Below are 15,482 nucleotides of genomic sequence, written 5' to 3'. Positions count from 1 at the left end.
TGTAATGTGGAGAACTTGTGAAGTACTGTCTTAAAACTCCATTGATGAACCCATTTTGTCAGTACTGAGGAAAACAGGCATGAACCATGAATGAAAGAATTGATAAGTTAGGCACTATTAAAATTAAAAAATATATGATTTGAGATATCGTTAAAAAAATAAAAAGACAAATCAAAGACTAAGAATATTTATAAAAGACACATTTGATAAAAGACAGTCATCTGAAATATACAAAGAATTCTTAAAACTCAATGATAGGAAAAGAAACAACCCAAATACAAAATGGACCAAAAACTTTAACACACACCTCACCACAAATAGTTAATAATAATAGTAATACCAGTGGCAAACATGCCATATGTCATATGTCATTAGGGAATTGAAAAGTAAAATAATGATGTGATCCTACTACACTCACAGAGAGTGCCTAAAATCCAAAACAGTGATAACTCCAAAAGGTAGCAACATTTGGGACCACAGGAATTCTCATATTCATTGCTGGTGGGAATGCAAAATGGTATAGGCACTTTGGAAGCCAATTGGCAATTTCTTACAAATTAAACATACTGTTACACAATCCATCAATTGTGCTTGTTGCTATTTATCCAGAGGAAAAGAAAATTTATGTCTATATAAAAAACAACACAACACATATGTTTATAGCAGCTGTATTCATAATTGCTAAAACTTGGAAGCTGTCACGACATCCTGCAGTAGGTAAATGTGTAAATAAACTGTGGTATATCCAGATAATGGAATATTACTGACTACTAAAATAAAAGGTGTTATCAAGCCACAAAAAGACACGGAGAAAACAAATGTATATTAATCCATGAAGGTTGCCAGTTTGAAAGGCTTCGCACTATATGTTTCCAACTATGTGGCTTTCTGAAAAAGTCAAAATTATGGAGAAAGTATAAAAAATCAGTGGTTGCCATCAGTTAGGAGGAAAGATGAATAAATAGGAAAAACATAGAGGATTTTTAGGGCAGTATAACTATTCTATATCATACTATAATGATGGATACATGGCATTATACATTTGTCCAAATTCATCAAATGTACAACAACAGGAGTGAGTCTTAATATAAACTATGGGTTTTAGGCGATAATGATGTGTCAATGTAGCTTCATTGATTACAGTAAATTTACCACTCTGGTAGGGAATGTTATAATGAGGGAGATCATGCATGTATGAGGGCAGGAGATATAGGTAAAAATCTTTTTACCTTTTCTTAAAATTTTTTGTGTGTACCTAAAACTGCTCTTAAAAAGGGGCCTATTAAAAAAATAAAGTTCACAGGTAAAGGTAAATATATGAGCAATTATAAAAAACAGTACTATTGTAATTTTGCATTATAGTTCTATTTTTTAGTTCCCACGAGTTAAAGTATCTATCTATCTATCTATCTATCTATCTATCTATCTATCTATCTACATTCAATGTACAAAGATATAATGTGTGACAACAACATAAAAGGGGCAATGAAACTACGTAAGAGCAGAGTTTTTGTTTACTATTATCATTGGTAACAATTTCAAATGAGATTGTTATAAATTTGGGAGGGTAAATGTAATCCCCTTGGTAAGAGCAATAAAAATATCCAAAATATGTAACCAAAGCAACTTAGAAGAAAATCCAAAGATTTCACCATAAAATATGAAGTAAGTACAAAGGAAGTCAATAATGAAAGAAATGAGAAATAACAGATATAAAGCACAGAAAAAAATAATAAAATGACAAACACAAATCCTTCCTTATTAGTAATTACTCTAAATGCAAAGATTGGAAAAATGGATTTAAAAACCATACAATGCAATTGCATGTTGTTTACAAAGACTTAATTTAGATCCAAATACACAAACAGGTTGAAAGTGAAATGATGGAAAGAAACTAAAACCAGGAAAATGAGAACAAAATGTGAATGTAAATTTTTATGACATCAGATTTGGCAACGGATTATTAGTTATGACACCAGAAGCATCAGAAACAAAGGAAAAAAATAGATAAATTAAACCTCAACACAATTAAAACTTTTGAACATCAAAGGACATTATCAGGAAAGTGAAAAAACAATGTGTAGAATAGAAAAAAAACTTGCAAATTATTATGTGATTTTTTAACACATAACTCCTACGAGTCAACGACAAAAAGACAAAAAAAAATTATAAAATGGGCAAAGTACTTAAATAGATATTTCATCAGAATAAATATACAAATAGCTTGTAATCGCATGAAAAGTTGTCCAGAATCTTTATTCATAGAGAAATGCAAATCAAAAGCACAATGATTTGCCACTTCAACCCACTAGGATGGGCTATAATAAATCAAACACACAAACAATTGAAAAAAATCCCATAAAATATCAAATATTGGTAAGGTTATGGAGAAACTGGAACCTTCATACATTGCTGGTGATAATGTAAAATGGTGCACCTGCTAAGATAAGTTTGGAAGCGTCTCGAAAAGTTAAACATCAAATTATCATATGACCCAGCAACTCCACTCCTAAGTATTTACTCAAAAGCATTGAAAACAAACACAAAAAGATACTTGTATGCCAACATTCATTGCAGCATACGTCACAATAGCCAAAAAGTGAAAACAACCTAGCTGCCCATCAGCAGATGAATAAATAAGCAAAATGTGGAATACACATATAATTGAATATTATTCAACCATAAAAATGAAGTGCTTAGACATGCTACAGCATGGATAAACCTTGGAAACATGCTACATTAATATAGCCAGACACACAAAAACAAATATTGTGTGATTCCACTTATGCGAAATATCTAGAATAGGCAAATTCATAGGGAAAGAAAACAGATTAGAGATAATTTATACTTAGGTGAAGGGGAGGGTATATGGAAGGTTATTGTTTAATGTGCACAGATTTTGTTGCTTGGGATGATAAACAGATTTGGAAATAGATAGTGGTGGTAGTTAAACAACATTGTGAATGTAACTGATGCCAATGAATAGTATACTAAGAAATGGTTACCAAGGCAAATTTTAGGAGATATATATATATATGTATATATATATTTCCTACAGAAAAAACCTGTACTTGCCCTATTGTGCTACTGAACACTAGATCTTATTCCTTCTATCAAACTATATTTTTTGTACCCATTAACAATCCCCTCAAATAATTTATTGCATATTTCAAAATAATGAAAACAATGGAATAGGAATGCTCCTAGAGAAAAGAAAGAACCTAACTGAAAATCAAGCATAAAAAATCCCATTTTAGCATCCTGCTGTGGGTCAGTCGTGAAACACTGGCAAGTGGAGGCTGAGACCTGCCAGCCCTCTCATGAACACTCACTCCTTCTCCATGTGTTTTCTTACATCTTGTCCCATCACTGCTTCATCATTTAGCACGTGGTAAATATAGGGCATCATTTATTGATATTTCAGCTGTTAAAAAGTTACTGTGAACTTTTAATAAAATATGTTTTTCCAAGGCTAATGGCATTTTAGTATTATTAGCATCTTATAACAAATGAAAATATATGCAACTTGACATTGTGGTTTGGACTTCATAAATAGCATGCTTTCACACAACATAGATGCTCTAACTTACAAGAAAAAAATTTCCAATTATTTTGAAAGTGAACAAATGAAAAATAGTTTCAAATAGGTGGGGAATTTTTAGAAAGTGTTTACTTTTCCCTTTAATGGTCTGATTTGAGTGCCAATGGTGAAACAGCAAAACAAACCTGACACATAAACCCAAGACTTGTGGATGAAAGTAAGAAAAGATGAGCACCTAACTGAGAATGCTTAGGAAACTGAACACATTTTATGTTTTTTAGAAATATTCTGGATTGAGCTCAGATAAATACTGCCGGCCTTGCTTGTCATAATTGTCAGCTGGTTTGGGGCAAGCCTGATCCATCAAACCTCAGGGGACAGATAGGATCTTCGTAACAGAGGCACATTCAGAAATAGAATTAGGTGAAAGTCGAGAGTTTCAACCTAATTGGTCCAAACCTGAAATGAAAACAGCTGACACATTTTGCTTGGGAATTTTGCAAATCACTATCAAACTTAAATAAAACAATGTAGCAAAATAGCACACTGGCCAAAGATGGCTTTGCATTTTAGTCTGTCTATAAGAAGTGTATTGTTGCTCTTTGTCAAGTTGCAATTCCACATCATCAGTTACCTTTTCTTCATCACCTTCATTCTTCCAAAAGCTGTGTCATGTTCATACTTTCGAGAGAATATATATTTCCTCTTTAAAAAAATCTCATGTGATGATTCTATTTTTCACTTTTCATAATCAACTAAGGAACAATGAATGTAGAAAGGAAGACTTACTCCCAGAAAATTGGCTGAGGAAGCCAAAAAAGAATTTGCTGAATTGCATATTTTTTTCTACACTAAACAGTCAGGAGACAAATGAAATAGGAGAAGGAGGTAAAGCTTTGCTATATTTGTTTTCAGATAGATTAATATATTTGTCAAAATTTAGATTACAGTAAGAGAGCTCTCAAAATACGACCAGCTTGATAATCAGACTGGAAAGTCAAAATTGAGCTGAATATATTACAAAATACAGATATCAGAAAGAAGTGCTTGCTAAAATGTCAAACTTAAAATACACAGAACAATTGAAGTCCATGCTTAATTTTATCCAAATAGTTGTAATGTATAAATGGTATGAATTAAAAACATTAGATGTAATGTTAAATTGAGTAATGACTTGAAAATCACTAAGATGCAGTATAGCATTTGATGTTATGACTCTATTTGTTGTATACAAAGATAATTTCAATATCATTTATTTGTGGGTTTTGAAAAATGGATATGAATATTTGAAACTTCTGTGTTACCTACACATACACACAGATGTGTCTTTAAAGTTTGCTCTTAAAAGCCTATACCCAAAATAATAAAGGAAATGCCATAATTTATATTAAGGCCAGTAAGGTGCAAATGAGTGAGAGAGATGTTTATTTGATTAAATTATGGAGTAAGTTTTCATTCAAGCAAGACTTATTTGGAAATGTTACTTGATTTTAGAAGATTTTAACACATTTACTCATGTTTTAAAAAGGAGCCACAAATTATTTTCTGGTACATCTTCAATAATTCTTTTTAATCATTTCAACTCTTCATTTCTAAAATCAAATGAGTATATGTACAAATGTATTTTAGATATATTAATATTTTTAAATGTTTTAAGGCGACAAGAATGGAGGCAATATGTAATGATCCTTTAGACTTGCCTAACCATTATTCTAAATTAATATTCCACATTGGTGTACATAGGATAGAAACTTAGGGTTTCTATGGTGGTCTTTTTTCAAATGTTATTTAACTTGTATATTAAGTCAGAATCTATAACTTTTTAAGTATTTTTCTGTTCTAATATTTACTGATGAAATGGATATAACTTAAAAAATATGTAATAGGACATATAATATTTATCTTTGTCTTAAATTAAGAAGTCATATAGTCTGAAACATTATCCTGAAAACAAAGTTTCAATTTGACAGTAAAGTTTTTAAAAAGAAGAAAGTTTCTGTTTTATTTTGTTCTGCTTTCTTATTTTACCCTTCAGAAATTCTTAATTTAAGTTTTGAGTTGAATCTAAAATACAAGGTCTGTAGAACCTTAGCTTGTCTTCAGGAACCCTCTAAATGCAGTTTGAGAAAAATCCATCAAAATGGAAATCATATCTGATAATAAACAAATGATCTGTTACATACTTCAAATAAATGTAAATCAAAACAGACAGCAGACTTTTATAGGAAAGTACAAATTGCCAAAAACATAACCATTTAATTATATACTTATTTTTGAGGCATCAAAAAAAGGTGCTTTTTGGAGCAAATATTGAAAAAGAATTAAGAACTTCTGCATCTGAATGTGACTGAGTAGCTCGAAGCAGAACTATATACCTGACAAGAACAAACATGAAACTTCTAAAACATTTTTAGGAATTAGTTTTATGCATGAAAAAGAACCAGCAATGAAAGGACTTGAGAGACCAAAACACTTAAGTCAATGGAAAATCAATAATGTAATTCTGATATTCTACCACATTTTTCCTCAAGGCATCTGCTAATTGTCAAGTTAGTTCACATTCCATAGGGTGAGAAGATGAACAAAAAAGACCACAAGTGAGATGGAAAGTAGAGTTTTCAGCGGTTTCCTAGTGCTGAGGAGACAAATAATAATAATAATAATAATTCAGGAATTTTCAGAGAAAGTGCTCTGATAAAAATTCTGCATAAACATTCCTTCAAAGCCCTGAAGAGCTTTAGTGTATGAGCAATAGAGAAACAAAAATAAACCATTTCTTACAAAGACTGCAACATAGCCTTTAACTAACTCAGTCCTTTATTGGATGAAGGTAGTTTATCTGTATTTTAATTGCCTGAAACAAAACTAAGTTCCTAACTAAATCATATTTACTGGGCATTTCAAGACACAGGGCCAAGAGAACAGACAATGAAAAGAGATTTGCAGATGGTTGGGGTAATGGATAAAAAATATGAGCATTAAGCATTCTGTGGTTAATACGTGGAAACAAAAAAACAGTAAGGTGGCTAATGCCAATGGAGAACAAAGTCTTTTTCAAAAAAAATTGAATTATAATTCTATAACTGAAAAGTATATTAACTGAAACTATGAACCAAATTGATGAGTCTAACAGTAAATCAGATACTTCCAATGTGAAAATCAGTAAACAGGAATATATATCAACGGTAAATATTAGACAAAACCATCATGAGAGAACAAAAGAGGAAAACAAAAACAAAAACAAAAATGAGAGTCATACATGATGAAAAGATCTTGCAGGCATGCAACTGCAACTCCAAAATGTAAGAAGATAACAAATGAGACAGAAGCAATCTGTGAAGAGACAGAGGCCAAGAATTGTCCAACACTGGCAAAAAATATCAAGGTCCCAATTCAAGAAATAATGTAAATAACAAGTAAGATATTACAAAGAAAATGAAACTTGGAAACATCAAAGTAAAAGCTTTGAAACTAAAGAAAAAGACAACAATCTTAAATGAAATCAAAAAAATAAACAATCATTTAAAAATAACAATAAGATTAATAGCTAATTTACTAACATAAATAATAAAATTCAGAAAAAATACAGTATCTTCAAATTCTGAAAGAAAATTCTCACCTAAAAATTCTATACGCTGCAAAAATATCCTGAAAATAAAGGTGAAATAAGTATATTTTCAGGCAAATTAAAAAAAAAAAACTACAATCATCCCTGAAAACCTTGAATAAAAGGAATTCTTAAAGCAAGGTAACAATCTAGAAACATGCATGAAAATGCAAAGAAGGAAGCAGAATGGAAATAATAAGCAGATGGGTAAACGTGCATGCTTATTGACAGTATAAAATTGACAAAAGTCTTTGGGCTTAAAATATAAGTAGAAATAAAATGCATAAAAACATTAATGAAAAGGCAGAAAGGAAACAATAGTAAGTAAAGATAAACACCTTAGGTTTTCACTTAGAATTGGAGTTAACAGATAGATGCATTTTTTTGGAGGTTATGAGAGCATTAATTTAGACTCTACTGAATCAAATACTTTATAATCATTGAGGAGCCCTTTTAAAAAGTAAAAGATAATATAGTTAAAAATAACAGAGAAGAAATTGTGAAGGAATTTAGGTAATATTTTTAAACAAATGATAGAGCTCACATATACATATACACACTCACACAGAGTGTGAGTTGTCTGTTACTTTGGTGGTTTGTAATGAATCATTCCTCCTGGTATTCACACCCCTGTGTAACCCGATCCCCTCAAATGTGATCTCTGCCGGTGACTCACTTGAAATTACTGCAAAGGAAGACAAGAAAGAAAAGAGAAGGGACCCTAAAACCAATGCAACAACAACAACATCAGCAAAAGCAAGATGGTAGCATGAAATGCAACAACACTAATAATAATGTGAAATGTCCATGAACTAAATAAATCAATTAAAAGACAAAAAGTTAAACTGGATGAAAAAACAAAGCTCCACTACATGATACTTGTAAGAGATGCATCATATCTATTTAAAGACACAGAAAGGTTAATGTATGTACTGCAAAAAGATGTGTTGTACAAATACTAAAAAAAGAAACCGGTTGTAGGTAATATAATATCAAGTGAGGTGGACTTCACAGCAAGAATGATTCCAGAAATGATTCATTTTGAAATAATTAAGTAGTTATTGCCCTTTCAAATCCAGGAAGATATGACACTTTTAAATTGGAATGAACCTAATAATCTCCAAATATATGAAATAACTGCAAGGAGAAGCTGACAAATCCAGGGATATGTTTGAAGATTTTAACCCACATTTTCTAATATCAGATAGAATAATCACACAAAAATGATGATGTATAATACATTTTAATAATAAGATTAGAAACGAATAACTGACATAAAAAATGTCATAGTGCCAAACAAATTCAGGGTGTGTGTGTGAGTGTTTCCAATTTTGCGTAAGAACCATTGGCCACAATGAACCATATGTTGGCCTACAAAGCAATTCTTAATAAAGTTCAAAGAAAAATAACATCTCAAATATAGAATTAATCTCTAAATCTGTAATAATCACCAAAATTAGTGTATTTCTCATATATAATGACTTACAAAAATGTTAGAAAAAAATTAAACGAATGGTAAAACTAACAAAAGAAACAAAATACATAAATACATCATATCAAAACTAGTGAAATTGAGGTAAAATGTGTGTGGTAGTTGGTTACTTTGGTGACTCCAAAAGAACCACTCCCATTTTTATTAATACCCTAGTAAAAATTCTTTTCTGGCCGGGCGCAGTGACTTCACATCTGTAATCCCAGCACTTTAGGAAGCTGAGGCGGGTGGATAATAAGGTCAGGAGATCGAGACCATCCTGGCTAACATGGTGAAACCCCGTCTCTACTAAAGAATACAAAAAACTAGCTGGGCATGGTGGCGGGCGCCTGCAGTCCCAGCTACTTGGGAGGCTGAGGCAGGAGAATGGCGTGAATCAGGGAGGTGGAGCTTGCAGGGAGCTGAAATCGAGCCACTGCACTCCAGCCGGGGCAACAGAGTGAGACTCCATCTCAAAAAAAATAATAAAAATAAAATAAAATAAAATTCTTTTCCACTGAATTTTGAGTAGGTCTGTGACTTGCTTTAATAATTGAAGAAGGCAGAAGTGACCTTGTGCCAGTTCATTGCCTGAGCTCTAACAAGTCATGTTAGCTGCTCTGTGCTTTTGGGAGCATGATCTGCTATGCAAGAAGACTGAACATCCTACTGGAATGACCAAATAGAGAGACTATGTAGAACAACCAGGTGGAAAAACCATGTGGAGAAGGAGGTGCCCTAAGATTACTTAGAGAGTGATACAGAGGGACAGGGCCATCCCAATGTCCCAGCTGAGCTCAGTTTTCCTGCCATGGTGCTGGAAATGTGAGTGGGCCCTTTTGGGTATCTAGCCTGGTCTTGGAAAACTTCATCACATGGAGCAGTGGATCCACCTGAGTTTATATAGTTGTTTAAAGTTCGTAAATTTAGGAATGATTTGTTATGTAGAAAGTATGCAATAAATCCAACCAACAAATAAGAATAGGGAAAATAAAAAAGCCAATCATTTGTTTTATAAATAGACAAATAAAATTAATAACCTATATAAGAGTGATAAAGCATAAAAGAGGCATAAATTACAAATATAAAAGAGAACATCATAGCAGAATCTGTATTTTTATTTGTGTACGTCTCTGTATTTTTCTTAAATCAAATACGAATTGAACTAAAAATGGACGAATTTTTAGTTCAAGCAATGTCCATCATCTACACAATTAATTTAAATAATATTCAGATATTATCTTAGTATGCTGGTAGAAATTACCCTAAAACTGTCTCTTCTTGTATTGTCAGAAAATGTCCAAGAGCCACATGTAGGTGTGCTGCTGTATGGTGAGCAACTGATTTCCTTGTGAATTGCTTTTAAGCAAATGTCTAAGTAGGCTGTTTTTAACTAAGACAGGTGTCAAGATACCAAAACCTGTCTGTTTCCCTGAATCCTTTCTGCACATCATTGTATAAAAATGGTTGGTTGTCCAGAGAAAGCAAGTTGCCTTCTGATCATTGTCACATGTTCACCTCAGTCTTAAAACTAACAAACCACCTTCGGCTATTTAGCTCACTCATTGGGTAGGAACTAGAAGGGATCTCATCTTTCTACTGTTTCTGTTTGTATACACTTTTCTTTCCTTTTCAGAGCTGGACTTATTAGTCTTATTTACACAACAGGGAGCTGTGTTAGGGACTGCTCAGTGTCTGTGACACTAAATTCTCATTAACTGTTTGTTTGTTTGTTTGAGACAGAGTCTCGCTCTGTCACACAGGCTGGAATGCAGTGGTGCAATCTCCATGCACTGCAACCTCCACGCCTGGGATTCAAGCGATTCCAAGTGATTCTTGTGCCTCAGCCTCCCGAGTAGCTGGGATTACAGGTGTGTGCCACCATGCTCGGCTAATTTTTTTTTTTTTTTTTAGTAGAGATGGGGTTTCACCATGTTAACCAGGATGGTCTCAATCTCCTGACCTGGTGATCCCCCTGCCTTGGCCTCCCAAAGTGCTGGGATTACAGGCATGAGCCACCATGCCCGGCCAACTTTTTTTTTTTCTAAGCTCAATTTTGCATACAACATATTACTATACTTTTTTTTCTTCAAACAAATCAATAGTACTGTTTCTTCCATATCTTCTTACTCATTTTCTCTAGGTGCATGAAGAAAATAGTTCGGAAAATTCTTGAGAATCATCATCAAAATAACTTGACTGGTCTGTCAAATACTTCAGGCACCAAAATAAACTTTTTCATAAGGCCATGTGACTAATGATTTCTTCTAAAAATGTAAACAATTTTTATGCTGATAATACTACCTATCCAATTCCCCTTTTTTGTTGTTTTCCTACAAAAACTTGCAGAGTGTCGTAGCGCAAATTGCAGACACACTTTCTTCTTGTGAGCTAAAATCCACATAAAATAATTCAGCATTTTGCTAGATGCTTGTAAGTTCAAAAAAGTATCTCTCAAAATAAGATTCCAAGGTGTTCTAAATTTTTCTTTTTTCAAAAACTTAGGTTTTTTTCACCAGATAATTCCTAACTTAGAATGCACGCATTAGTGTCATCTATATAAGTTTGTTATTGTGTGTTGAAACAAATTTCCACATTATCTCATTTGGTTGGTGAAAGTCGGGCTGTTGTGTCTCTGTTTCTTTATCTATCTACGTGTGTAGATATCTATCACTTTGAAAATATTGCCAAGTGAGCCATATATATATATGGATGTGTGTGTGTATATATAGATATATAGATAGATAGATATATGGCTTCAAATTCTGAAGAAAAATTGTCACCTAAGAATTCTATTTACATTTTTAGAATGTGTATATATATATATACACATTTATACATATATATATGAGACTCACTTGGCAACATTTTCAAATGAGAGAAAATTTATTAGAAAACTGAAGGTTAGCTAACTTACCTACCCAAGGTAAAAGCCTAGAACTAGGTGGCAAAAAAACCGTGTCTTCCTACTCAGTGTTTACTGGATGTTCATACGTGAAACAAACTACAGGATAAATTCAAAACTCCTTAAGCCACGCAAAGCATTTTACAATGGCTTCTTCACTGGATGCCAGCTTTAGTCTCTGCTAAATCAAGTCCAATTGTACCAGATTGACATCCCATCCCCAGATAGCATTAATAATGCTTAGAGTTTGTTTGTGTGTATAATGCACTTCATTTAAAAGTTTAATGCAGCCGGAAGTGGTGGCTCACGCTTGTAATCCCAGCACTTTGGGAGGCTGAGTTGGGTGATCACTTGAGGTCAGGAGTTTGAGACCAGTCTGGCCAACATGGTGAAATCCCCTCTCTACTAAAATACAAAAATTAGCTGAGTGGTGCATGCCTGTAATCCCAGCTACTCAGATGGCTGAGGCAGGAGAATCACTTGAACCTGGGAGGCAGAGGTTGCAGTGAGTCAAGATTGTGCCACTGCACTTCAGCCTGGGTGACAGAGTGAGATTCCGTCTCAAAAAAAAAAAAAAAAAACAGAAAGAAAGAAAAAAAAATGTAACGCATGCATTTGTGTGAATAATACGCAAACACATTCACATATTATGAAACCTTATTTTAAAAATTCTGTGAACTATATGCTTTTATTGTAAGCATTTGATAAAAGAGGATACTGAGACAGATGGGGTCAAGTAATCTCCCTAAGGTCATAGAACTAGCAAGTAATGTAGCCAAGTCATTTTGAACCCACAGTTCAGGTTCATAGTATCCTAGGGAAGTTATTGCAGTCATACTTGGAAACCCAGTGCATACTATTTGTTTTTAAATACATTTAGATGCTTTAGTAATTAATAAAATGAAAGCTAATTTTATTGTTTCTGACACTATGAAAGCCTTTAGTCAGGGATTTTCACAATCCAAAATGATCAGAAATGCATTTTTAATGTGGATGTTTGCAAAATTAAAAGGGATCCTCTTATTGGAAAAAGCTGGGAACCACTGTCTTAGAACATAAACATGAAAAATCAATTAAATCAATTTTTTATGAACAGCCTTTCAGAACTCGGCTTCTGAAGTCCCTGTACAGCCTGTTTATTACACTGAGGACCAGTGTTACGTCTGTGGATGATTGAAGTGCTGACTGATGTTATGAGTACTAATTAATACCTCATCCTGTGAGGTAGAGCTCTGGCAAAATCATCATTCTGAAGCTAATTTTACAGAATTGCTTGTCCCACCTCAACAGATGCTGCACTACTGCCAATACAAAGGGTTATATTGCATAAAGCAAAGAGTAATTCAAGACATATTAGCCTCTGCATAAGTTACTTAGCAGTCTCTCACTGTACATTTCTGTAGCTTATAGATGGAACTTGTAATTATACATTGCTTTAGGTTTTATTGTTTGTTTGATTTTACCTTAGTCTTTATTAAGTTGTGCTAGCTTCATGCAGTAGGGACTGGCTGTTTCCCTTTGCTAATATATTACCAATACCTGGCATGGTAGCCAGGTATTGGTATCAGTATTGTAGTAGATACCCAATGGACAAGTGAATGAATTGATTAATGGAGTCAGACAAATGAAAAATGCAGGAATCCCAAATCATATGCCTGACTTTGGCAAAGTTATTTAACTTCTTTAAATCTCAATACCCTAATCTGTGAGATACTGACTGACTTTTTTAAGTGTTACATGAGATGATGTATATAAAATTGAGTAAGCACTCAATAAATGACAGCTATCACCAGATTTCTTTTTAAAATTTTCATATCTCAAAAGGGCATTAAAGAATCTGGGGAAGGTAACAATTAACATACTTCAGATGCCGCCAAAGACACTAAACTATCTCACCAGGAAGGGAAACTCAAGAATAGGTCTAACAATGGGGTCATCAGAGCAACATAACTTCTATATTTACACTGGTAAGTTCAATAATAAAAATTAAAAGTAAAAACCCTTACTGAGAGTTATGGTTTCAATACTCCAAAGACAATAGTTGCACACAGAGACTAGAACAAGGGTGGTGTTTTAAATTCCAAGAATATCATAGGATCAAGATAAATTGCTTGATGTGATTAAAAAACACTTTAATACAAATATGTACAATGTAGAGGGAGACATTTTATAATTTTCACACATGTAATTTGAATATTCAGTATTCATATATCCTTGGGACACCATGTTGAAATACCAAGTGTGAAAGACAAACATTATCTGTGTTTCCAGTTTTTGGGTAGTGTAGTTAGAAATATGATTTAGGAGGTTATTTCATGCCCTAGAAGCTGTGTACCCATTTTCACCTTTATATTGTGAAACAACACAGAGAAAGAGTGCATAAAATGTAATTGTGCAGTCTAACAAGTTATTATAAAGACAGCATCTATATAAACATTTGTCTGTCAATTGCTGATTTATTTCCAGCATTTCAAGAGTTCATTTATATGACCATCTCCATAGGATAATGGCCTTCTCCAGTCCTGTTCAATTTTGTCCTGGGTTGTATGGTAATCAGTTCATTGCCTATCTTTATAGTTTTATCACCAAAATGCTTCTCTAAACACTCACTTCTTTCAAAATTTATATAAATAAAATCATCTGGTATATATGGTATATTATTTGTAATGCCTTCTTTTACTAAGAGAAGTAAAATTAGACTACCTTTTAATTTTCAAAGATCCCATTACAAGGATGAAAATTCAAGGTTAGGCCAGGCACAGCGGCTCATGCCTGTAATCCCAGCACTTTGGGAAGCTGAGGCAGGCAGATCACCTGAGGTCGGGTGTTCGAGACCAGCCTGACCCACATGGTGAAACCCCGTCTCTACTAAATCACAAAAAAATTAGCAGAGCGTGGCGGCACACGTCTGTAGTCCCAGCTACTTAGGAGGCTGAGGCAGGAGAATCCCTTGCACCCAAGAGGCAGAGATTGCAGTGAGCCAAGACAGCACCACTGTCCTGCAGCCTGGTGACAGAGCAAGACTCCGTCTCAAAAAAAAAAAAAAAAAAAATTCAAGGTTAGCAATGGGAAGAGACACAGAGAGAATGGTAATGGGAGCTAATTGCACAGCGCACAGTGCTGATAACACAGAGCCATCAATGAGAGAAGATCAGAAGATATTCCTGTCTTAGAGTTTGGGCTTCTTTGAGTTCATGTTGCTGCTGCTGTGGCCAAAGCTGCAATGGGACTGCCTGGGACATGAAGTAACGGAACGAAAAGTAGGAGGCAGGGTGGGGAGGAGGAGGTGGGCTCCTTATTCTCTTGGAGCATTATGAGTGCTCCTTCTCATTTCTTGAGTCAGAGCTACAGAGCTTCTCCTGGTGTTCTCTCTGTCCAGAAATGCCGGAGGGAAAAAAGAATGGCAGGTTCATCACCAGGTCCATGGTCCTTCAAAATTTTATCTTCTTCCTCAATCTACCTAGGTTGATTCACTTTTCAGAGTCCTCACTAACCACTTCATTTTATATACATTTTACTGCATAAATTTGTCAAGTATGTCTTTTGACAATATGCAGATACTGATATCTCAATGCTAAGGTTGTTTTTTTCTTTCTTGTTTTGGTTTAAACCTGACTCTCTAAAGATCACCCTTCTGTCCACATAGCTTATTTTTGAGCCAAAGATTGGTCAGAGGTTGTGTCCAAATATTATAAGCCAGCAAGGCTTCCTCTATCTGCGGATTGATCAGTGTGTGGGCCAGAGAGCACATTCAAGCTTCAGGCCATTTTTAAGTTCACATCTCATTTCACTTTCAGCTGGACTCTCTGGCATCTCCTCTGGGTATTACAGGCTCCTTCTTCCAAGGATGTGCAGGTGGTTGGCACATGCACACAGTGTCTGCAGCACATACACAGCATCTGGTCAACCTGGAATATGTGACTCCTTGCCACCCTGTTCTTCTTCATTAGTCCTTTGG

Source organism: Rhinopithecus roxellana, chromosome 16 (genome assembly GCF_007565055.1).
Source record: "Rhinopithecus roxellana isolate Shanxi Qingling chromosome 16, ASM756505v1, whole genome shotgun sequence".
Lineage (NCBI taxonomy): Eukaryota > Metazoa > Chordata > Mammalia > Primates > Cercopithecidae > Rhinopithecus > Rhinopithecus roxellana.
The sequence above is the reverse complement of the archived record's forward strand: the minus strand, read 5'-3'. Positions refer to the sequence as shown.